Source organism: Ictalurus punctatus, chromosome 15 (genome assembly GCF_001660625.3).
Source record: "Ictalurus punctatus breed USDA103 chromosome 15, Coco_2.0, whole genome shotgun sequence".
NCBI lineage: Eukaryota > Metazoa > Chordata > Actinopteri > Siluriformes > Ictaluridae > Ictalurus > Ictalurus punctatus.
In genome coordinates this window covers 21,205,321-21,214,868 of record NC_030430.2, presented here as the reverse complement: position 1 = coordinate 21,214,868, position 9,548 = coordinate 21,205,321, and positions in this window count along the sequence as shown.

Below are 9,548 nucleotides of genomic sequence, written 5' to 3'. Positions count from 1 at the left end.
TTCAGTAAGTCACGTTTATTGATCTGAGCTGGAGATTTCCAGCATTTCAGTAGGTGCAATAATAGTGTTGGCTGCGTTTGGGCAAACCGAACAAATCGTTAACTAAACAAGATTCAGCTAATTCGATTCACTTAACAGACACGATCATTTCATCTTTAGTGATGCCAGACAAGGGCTTTTAAAGGTAGCCTGCTGCTTCAAAATGCCAAGTTTGTATTTTGAACAGAAGGAAGTGACAATTGAATGCTTCCTGGGCCTGTTTGCCAGGCGTATTCTCTACTAAAGACGCTTCCTCTTCCTCTTTCATGGAACTGATCAGCCGAATCTTCTGCCCATTTCTGATCCTGCCACAGCATCTTGGCAGAGGAACTTACTTCACTTTTTTTCCCCTGCTGGGCTCTGAAGCTGTATCTGCTGCTCAGTTCTCTCCATGCTGATGAAAATAAACATCATCATGAACAGAACATCGTCTTAATTTAATAATATGATTTTCACACACATTAAACGCTGACAGATACAGCACTTTTTTTTGCATGATAAACTAGAAGTAGCAAAAGATTTTGTTCCAGCAGGGGCAAAAAAAAAAAACCAACAGCTTTGAGGCACTACAGAATAGTGGTTATGTATGAGATATATCAGGACAACACAAATTAGGAATGTTTATTTATTTATTTTTATTATTATTTTTTTTGAGCAGTAAGCAGTTCAGGAGAGTACGCAGTTCAGGGATAGGGGAGCCTGGAGCCTATCCCATGGGACTCATAGCACAAGGTGGGGGACACCCTGGATGGGGTGCCAACCCATCAGAGAGCACAATCGCACACGCCTACATGTCTTTAGACTGGAGGAGGAAACCGGAGTACCCAGAGGAAACCCCCTCATAGCACGTGGAGAACGTGCAAGCTCCGTGCACATGAGGCGGAGGTGGGAATCGAACCCCCAACTCTGGAGGTGTGAGGCAAATGTGCTAACCACTAAGCCACCATGCCCCCTGTCATAATGTTATATTTGTATAATTAATATTACCTTTACATAACATTCCATAGTATTTTGAGTGCATTTACTTTGCACAAAACGTGAATCTTAGGATATTCAAAAATCTTATTTTTGTGAAATTCTGTGGTCAGAAATGTGCAAAACTAAGACACACGTGTATTTCAGTCAAACTCTGTCCTGCATGCTCAGCACATGGCAATTGTTCAAGTCTCTAGTTACATCTGATCTGATCTGATCACTGATATAGACAATTTTAGCAATAACTCAATAACTCACTGAGAGAATGCAACTTAATGCTGGGAAATGGGATAACAAAAGGGCATGCAGGATATGGGTCACCATACAAGTTAAAATCTGGGTGGATGTGACATCCTGTCTTGCCCTCCTCTTTCTATTTCCTAGCTTGTTGCAGCATGCAGTGTTTGCTGGGGTTTGTACCTCTGTTCTGCTTACTGTATCACTAGTCTCTATGAGTCTCCATGAGAGTGTGTAGAGCCCTGCATTATTCTCCAACGAGTGAGTGTGAGTAAATGTTGTTGTGCTGTTTTTGTGTGTGTTATGACACTGTTTAGACTGCAAGACTGATTTCCATCCCCTGCGAGAGCTTCCACTTTGTCTGCCTGGAATAGGGAGCGGTAAATAAGTGGTAATGGGAGCGAATGGGAGGGAGCTGGGGAACACTTTCTGTCATCACTTTAGAAGGTTGTGACCCCAGAGCCCAGTGACACTGAGCTGTTAAATAATTCAGCGGCTATCTCGCACTGGGCCTCTGGAGAAGCTGCGGCTGTGATTGCTTGGAGCTGACTGACTGACATTTGCACATGAAAATGGGCTTTGTTTTCCCCCAAACAGCAGGACAGCTTAAGGAAAACAGTGCAGGGCCTCGGAGGAGGGGGTGAGGGTGAGGAAAGAAGGGCCAGGCACAGGTGTATGGCGTACTCACCTTACAACCCCTTCACCAGCAACCTGCTGATGAGAAGCTCTTGTGGAGTGGCGCAGCACATATCAAGGACACGTAGCCTGCAATAATTAGCCAAATCGGACAAATGTGCAAGTTGCACGAGAAAAAAATAAATGTAAAAAAAATTAATAAATAATGCAGCAATAATGAACACACTTAAGGCATATGCACACACGCACACTCAAGTTAAGTACAGGTTTGTGTAAACGTGCATGCTCCTTGGGTACATGCTGATCATTTAGAGATGAGTTTTTGACAATCGAATGGATTTTTGGCAATGTATGGTTTCATTACTTCTAAATTGACTCGATTTAGAGCTCATTTAGCTAATTCTCCAAGCTCTGAGCCAATAACGCCAAAAATCAGGTTACGTTGGGTGAGAAAATCACTATATAAATAATCTCATATCCATCTCGTGCCAAATTAAAAAAAATGTTCATTGTACAAACTAGCAGTTAAACTATGAAAATGAGAAGTTTCATAATAGATAATTGCCATTCAGGGGACTATAACTTCATTTGGTTATGGATTATTGCTAATTATTCATATTAGCCTAATAATAATGGAACAGTGTACTGTAGAATTAATTTGTTAAATGGTAAACTTATATAGCACTTTTATCCAAAGCACTTTACACTGTGTCTCATTCACACACACACACACTCACACACCAATGGTAGCAGAGCTGACATGCAAGGTGCTAACTTGCCATCAGGAGCAACTTGGGGTTCAGTGTCTTGCCCAAGCACACTTCGGCATGTGGAGTCATGTGGGCTGGGAATCAAACCGCCAAACCTACGATTAGTGGACACCCCGCTCTACCACCTGAGCCACAGCCAGCCTGTTGCCATGTTTAGTCCATTATTACTTACATATTTATATTATAAACCATGAAAAAGTGGGTTGCTGGTATTAAAGCATCTTTAATATAAGCAAATGTATCATTATGAGATTATTATAAATCCTATTCAACCTACAGATGTGAGACAAATTAAAGGATAACTAACACATTTGATGTTGGTTTTTCTTTTCATTTGTCACTTAGACAAAGTAAAGATTTCATCCATCCATCCATCTTCTACCACTTACTCCTTTTCAGGGTCACGGGGAAACCTGGAGCCTATCCCAGGGAGCATCGGGCACAAGGCGGGGTACACCCTGGACAGGGTGCCAATCCATCGCAGGGCACAATCACATACACACTCACAGACCCATTCATACACTACGGACACTTTAGACATGCCAATCAGCCTACCATGCATGTCTTTGGACTGGGGGAGGAAACCAGAGCACCCAGAGGAAACCCCTGCAGCACAGGGAGAGAACATGCAAACGCCGCACACACATGGCCCCGGCGGGACTCGAACCCCGGACCCTGGAGGTGTGAGGCGAAGATTTATCCCATTAATTTTAAGTAACTTCTGCACGGGCAGATAATTTTACTTCAAGTAACTATTATGAATTGTTAAAGAAGCAAAGTCATATGCCAGTGCAGTAGAATAATATTAGATACAGTTAGTAAATTTGCCTTTATTCACTTAAAAAGATATGTACCGTATGTTTTGCTGTGTTTAAAGTTATTAGGTGATATTCATAGCTGGTTTCTTGTGATTAGTGGATTCACACATTAAATGTTAGTGTGCAGATTAATTAAGTGGCATTTTTTTAAAGTCAGTGGAGTGCAAAACTTTAATAAGGTACAAATGAAAAAATATGCAAAAAAGCTGTTTGTTGTTATATACAGTAACTACATGGATATACACAACTTCTGGACGATGTTGTCCTCCTATTTTAAAAAATATGGCAAAACACCCCCCTTTGTAAATCTGCCTTTTCCATCTGCACTTAATTAATGTCATTGTGTAATATCCCAAACATGTATGATAATCACTGTTGAGCAGTGGAAGATGTCCATTAATATGGTTATTGAAAGTATAGAATAAAAATGGTCAATATAAGTTGAGGATCGTCTTAATATGTAACTATGCAATTTCACATTAACCAGGTTATTACAACTGCCAAGATTAGCTGTAGGTTTCTTCCCTTTATAAGATGGCTTTTTGTATATTTTGGAGAAATCTAATGCCAGTCATTAGATATGCAAGAATAGGCCAATCAGCCATGACATTAAAACCACCTGCCTAATATTGTGTGGGTCCCCCTTGTGCCACCAAAACAGCTCTGACCCGTAGAGACATGGACTCCACAAGACCTCTGAAGGTGTGCTGTGGTATCTGGCACCAATACATTAACAGCAGATCCTTTAAGTGCTGTAAGTTGCGAAGTGGGGCCTCCATGGATGTGTCCAGCACAGATGTGTCCAGCACATCTCACAGACGCTCGATCAGATTGAGATCTGGGGATTTGGAGGCCGAGTCAACTCAATTTTTGCAGTGTTCCAGGACACATTATCTTGCTGAAAGAGGACACTGCTATTAGGGAATACTGATGCCATGAAGGGGTGTACTGCAACAATGTTTAGGTAGGCGGTACATATCAAAGTAACATCCACATGAATGCCAGGACCCAAGGTTTCCCAGCAGATCATTGCCCAGAGAATCACACTGCCTCCACCGGCTTACCTTTTCCCATAGTGCATCCTGGTGCCATCTCTTCCCCAGGTAAGTGACGCACACACACCTGACCGTCCACATGATGTAAAAGAAAACATGATTCAGACCAGGCCACCTTCTTACATTGCTCCATGGTCCAGTTCTGATGCTCCCGTGCCCATTGTAGGCGCGTTCAGCGGTGAACAAGGGTCAGCATGGGCAGTCTAACCGGTCTGCAGTTACACAGCTACATACGCAGCAAGCTGCGATGCACTGTGTGTAATCACACCTTTCAATCATAGCCAGCATTAACTTTTTCAGCAATTTGTGCTTCAGAAACTCTTCTGTGGGATCGGACCAGATGGGCTAACCTTCGCTCCACACACGCATTAATGAGCCTTGGGCGCCCATGACCATGTTGCCGGTTCATCTGTTGTCCGTCCTTGGATCGCTTTTGGTAGGTACTAACCACTGCATACCGGGTAAACACCACAAGACCTGCCGTTTTGGAGATGCACTGACCCAGTCGTCTAGCCATCACAATCTGGCCCTTGTCAAAGTCGCGCAGATCCTTGCCCATTTTTCCCGCCTAATATATCCCACCCCTTGACAGGTGTCATTGTAAGGAGAAAATCACTGTTATTCACTTCACCAGTCAGTGGTTTTAATGTTATGGCTGATTTGCGTATAAGGATTTAAATATAGCCATCATTTGAATCCACCACCCCTGAGTCTTATGCAGTGCAGAATATTAGCATATCTTTACAATCTTTCCATGTTCCAGATAAACGTCACTACCACTTAGCACGAACAATAGCGCAAATAAATATGCCATTCACATTTGAGTGAAAAGCTTTTGTTTAATCCCTAAACCCTTGCAGAAAATGAATGTGGACTTAAAGAGGAGGAGTAGTGGGGCTGCATGCTTTCAGTATGCTTGACCATATCTCTCAGCTTGAGAGGTGGAAAGCAAGGGATAAGTGGACAGCGAGGGGGAGGGAGGGAGGGAGGGCGGGCGGGAGAGAAACACGACCAAGGGTGGGGCGCAAGACAGCTGACAAATTGTGATTAATAAATGTGGTCCGGGACGGCAGTGTGGAACGATGCTTATTAATAGAGAGAATTAGAGTGGCTGTGCAACTCAATCTGCACACTGTCACTCTGCATCAGGCGCCATAATCAGAGCCTAATGAAACAGCACAGCAGCACCTCCCTTCCCATCACCCCCCACCCCCTTTACACCACCTCCCACCCTCCAACCCATTCACTCTCTCTCTCTCTCTAATCGCTTTCCAGGATCCACGCTTCCTTACCAGTAAATTGATACATCACCCGATATGCATACACGTCCACGTCCTAACACAGACTCATACACTCTATACGCATACACGTCCACGTCCTAAATACTCATGAAGTGGACATGGCACCGAAAAAAAAATGTCTGTCACTTCAACTTTTCTAACTTCATGCAGGGTTATAAAGGTGTTCAACCAAAAGCTATCCATAAATTTAGCCTTCTATCCATGTTTCTGAGATACAATTATCCAGAATAACGAACCAAACAATTTAGCTGCTTAAATTTTATTATTCAGTGAGCGCTATGAATTATTCAGTAACTAGAGTAAAACTGATATGCACTTATGTAGAAGAGTGAGGAATGTCTAGATCTTTAAGCGTGGCCTGGCACTTTATGAGGTTAATCATTTTACAGACAAATCTTATCTTATCTTACAGTTATAACTTTTTGTATTAAAAAAAAACACACCATGTTTCTCTCTAAACTGCACAGATCAGAGCATGGGCTAATGTGCTACGCTCAGAAGTAGAGTGATAGCATAGAGAAACCACTCCTGTCTTGTCTTCATAAATAATATTTTAATTAATGGATCTTTAATCCATTTTTGTTGGTGCTACAGAGAACTCAAAGAAAAAAAAATGTCATTACATACATTGTATACAACTGACTTGACAAAAATAGATAAAGATTCTATACAAAAATGGTCTTCATAGGAACCTAAAATGGTTCTTTAGGGAACCAAAAACAGTTCCTCAATGACATTGGCCTAATTAATCTTTTTAATACACTATTTTTAAGAGTGTATTTGGTTTTCTTTGCTCCCAACAGTGTCTTACCGGTTTCACCTGGATGTTGCTTTGCTGCTTTTCTGTATTTATTTATTTATTTATTTATGATCCTTGTCCTTTAGGACAGTGTTTGTCAATTCCAGACAGTCCGGTTGAGTGTGTTCCCAGTTCTAATTCATTCAATTTGACTCATTAAAGGATCTGTAATTAGATGAGGCGAATCATGTGTGTTAGAGTCGGGAAAACACTAAACCTTTAAGTAGTGCCCTAGGTCAGCGTCTTGTAAACAGTGCTCTATGGCAATGGTCATTATCTCCAGATTTGTGCTTGGTTCAGTTCCAACAGTGAATCAAAGACCTTGGAAGACAGTGATTAGTTGGATCCGGTGGGGGGGTTAGATAAGAACTAAACAGAAGAAGGTAGATCTTTAGGATGAGGGTTGATAAATGCTCAGCCAATGAAGTAACACCCACCAAGTCTATTATTATCTGATACTGGGATGTTTCGTGAGTCATTATTTAGTTTAATCCAGAAGAAAAATGACTTTTGAGGTCATGAAACAATATCTTTGGGGGTCATTAGCGTAATCTCACAGTCAAAATATGAGAGTAATCTAACTTTTAATTAGTGTAAATTAAAAAAAAAAAAACTTTGTTAAAAAATCTATAATATATACTAATTGTATGTATGTCATGATTATTGGCACCCCTGCGTTTAATAATTTGTACCTCTCTTCGTCAGCATAACGGCACCGAATCCTCGCCTATAATACCTTGATTGGAGAATATTCAATACAGAATTTCTCCAGATCTTCCAGGGACCTAGGACCTCTCTTGTCGTCTTTACTCTTCAGTTTACCGCACAGGTTTTCAGTGTGGTTCAGATGACTGGGATGACCATGGGTATGTCTCAACCAGCTCCCTAGTTCAGTAGGTAGTGACTCAGTATACTGTGTACATGAGTTTGGGCACTGGCTCACTACACACTGGGACACTGATAACTGAATTTCCAGCGACATGACTACATACACGCGTTGTAAAACTTCACCAAAAATTAAAAACATTTAAAAAATATTGAAGTTTTACATGTCATATAAATTTGTTATCTTAATCACACGTATTTCTGTCATAATATGTCCAGGAGGATCATAGGCTAACTAGTGGGTTAGAAAAGATATATATAGAAAATATATATATATATATATATATAATTAAAAGTCATTAGAGTCAATCAAACCATATATAGAACATCAAATAAAGTTTCAAAACGTAACGTAACGCTAACGTAAGTAATCATTTGAGAGCTACAATAACAAGCTACTTACACTTGTAGCCGGAAGTCAGATGAAAGTTAGTTCGTCCCCCATTTTCTTTTTTGAGCTCAGAGGCTTCAGAAAAACATGACAATTTCTACAAGAGAACATAGTGAGCACTGATGCTTCCTGGGTTTTGTGGTGCATTGTGGGATTTTTTTAGGGCGCGAACGATCCAGTGGAAGGATTTTGCAATTGAGACAGAACTTAAAATGGCCGACTCCCTGATCAGTGCCCTGACTACTGAAAAAGTGAGCTGGCTGAGACATACCCCATGTAAATTATTTTTTTATGGTCATTGAACAATTTTTTTTTTGTGGATTTAGACATATGACTTGCACCATTATCTTACTAGAGGATCCAACCATGACCGAGTTGTAGCTTCTTGGCAGAGACTCTGTAAGTACCTCCCGATACTTAATGGAGTCCATGATGCAATATATCCTAACAAGGATCCCAGGGCCTTTGGAGAAAATTAAGCCCCTCAAAATCACAGATCCTTCACTACATATAACAGTATTTGGTTCTTTTCTGTATAACAATCCTTCAGAGACGTCACGACCCCAAAAAGCTACCATCCTCTGCAAATATTCAACCCTGATTCTTGAAGGAATTTTCCCTTTCTAACCATCCTCTTCTTTGTCTTTGGGGGCAAAATACACCTGCATCTTCTTCCACGCAGGTCAATTACAGCTCTGGTAGTTTTAAACGTCTTCATTGTTGCCCTAGATCGTTTCATTAATGCATTCTCTAATGCTCCCCGTGTTGATGAATGAGTAAATAATATAGGTACTGTATATACACATATACACGTAAACATACCATTTTGTGCACCCGTTATTTAAATTAAGGCACGGGACACAAAGAGTCTGTTATAGCATCAAATAACACCATTAAGTAGATCCTCACAGCTGTGTTTTGATTGTTGATGCAACTTTGAATGCTTATTATGCATACGTTTTGCAAAGTAAAAAAGCCAATTATGTTCAGATCCGTTTAAAATGCAACATCATTATGGAAAGACGGAGCGAGGGAGAAAGAGAGAGAGAGAGGGAGAAAGAGGGGGAGAGAGAGAAGGAGAGAGAGAAAAAGCGAGAGAGAGGTCTTGAGAGAGTGAGAGAGATAAACACTGTTAAATTCTTAATATAGTGATGATATGGTGACGTCTTCTGTGAGGAGAGGTTTGTTTAGTCTCCAGTGTCAGCAGTCAGAGTCAAATCTCTGATCATTTTCGTATAATATTTTGGCCCATCGTGTTTTGTTCTATACATACTGACAAGCCACTTGGAGTGGGAATACTTTTTTTTGTTTTTGGTGAAAGAAACTGCCCATATTAATAATAATATGGAAATAACTGTTGCTAGCTTGGAGTTATAACTGTAACTTAGGTCTTTTGGGTTTAAATTTTTTTAAAAAAATGTATTATCTGAATGCAAGCCTGGCAGTGCAAGTCAAATATGAAGTATTTTCTATTCCTGGTGTTCATTAAGGTAATGCTAGCAGCCGGACGACAGTAGTGGTTTAAAGCAGAGCAACTGTTACTGTTACCATAGTTACCAGTGGTCACTGGAACGAAACAGGTATGGATAACCGAGTGGGAAATGTGCTGTTATTTAATATCCAGTATACGCACGGGTAGAAC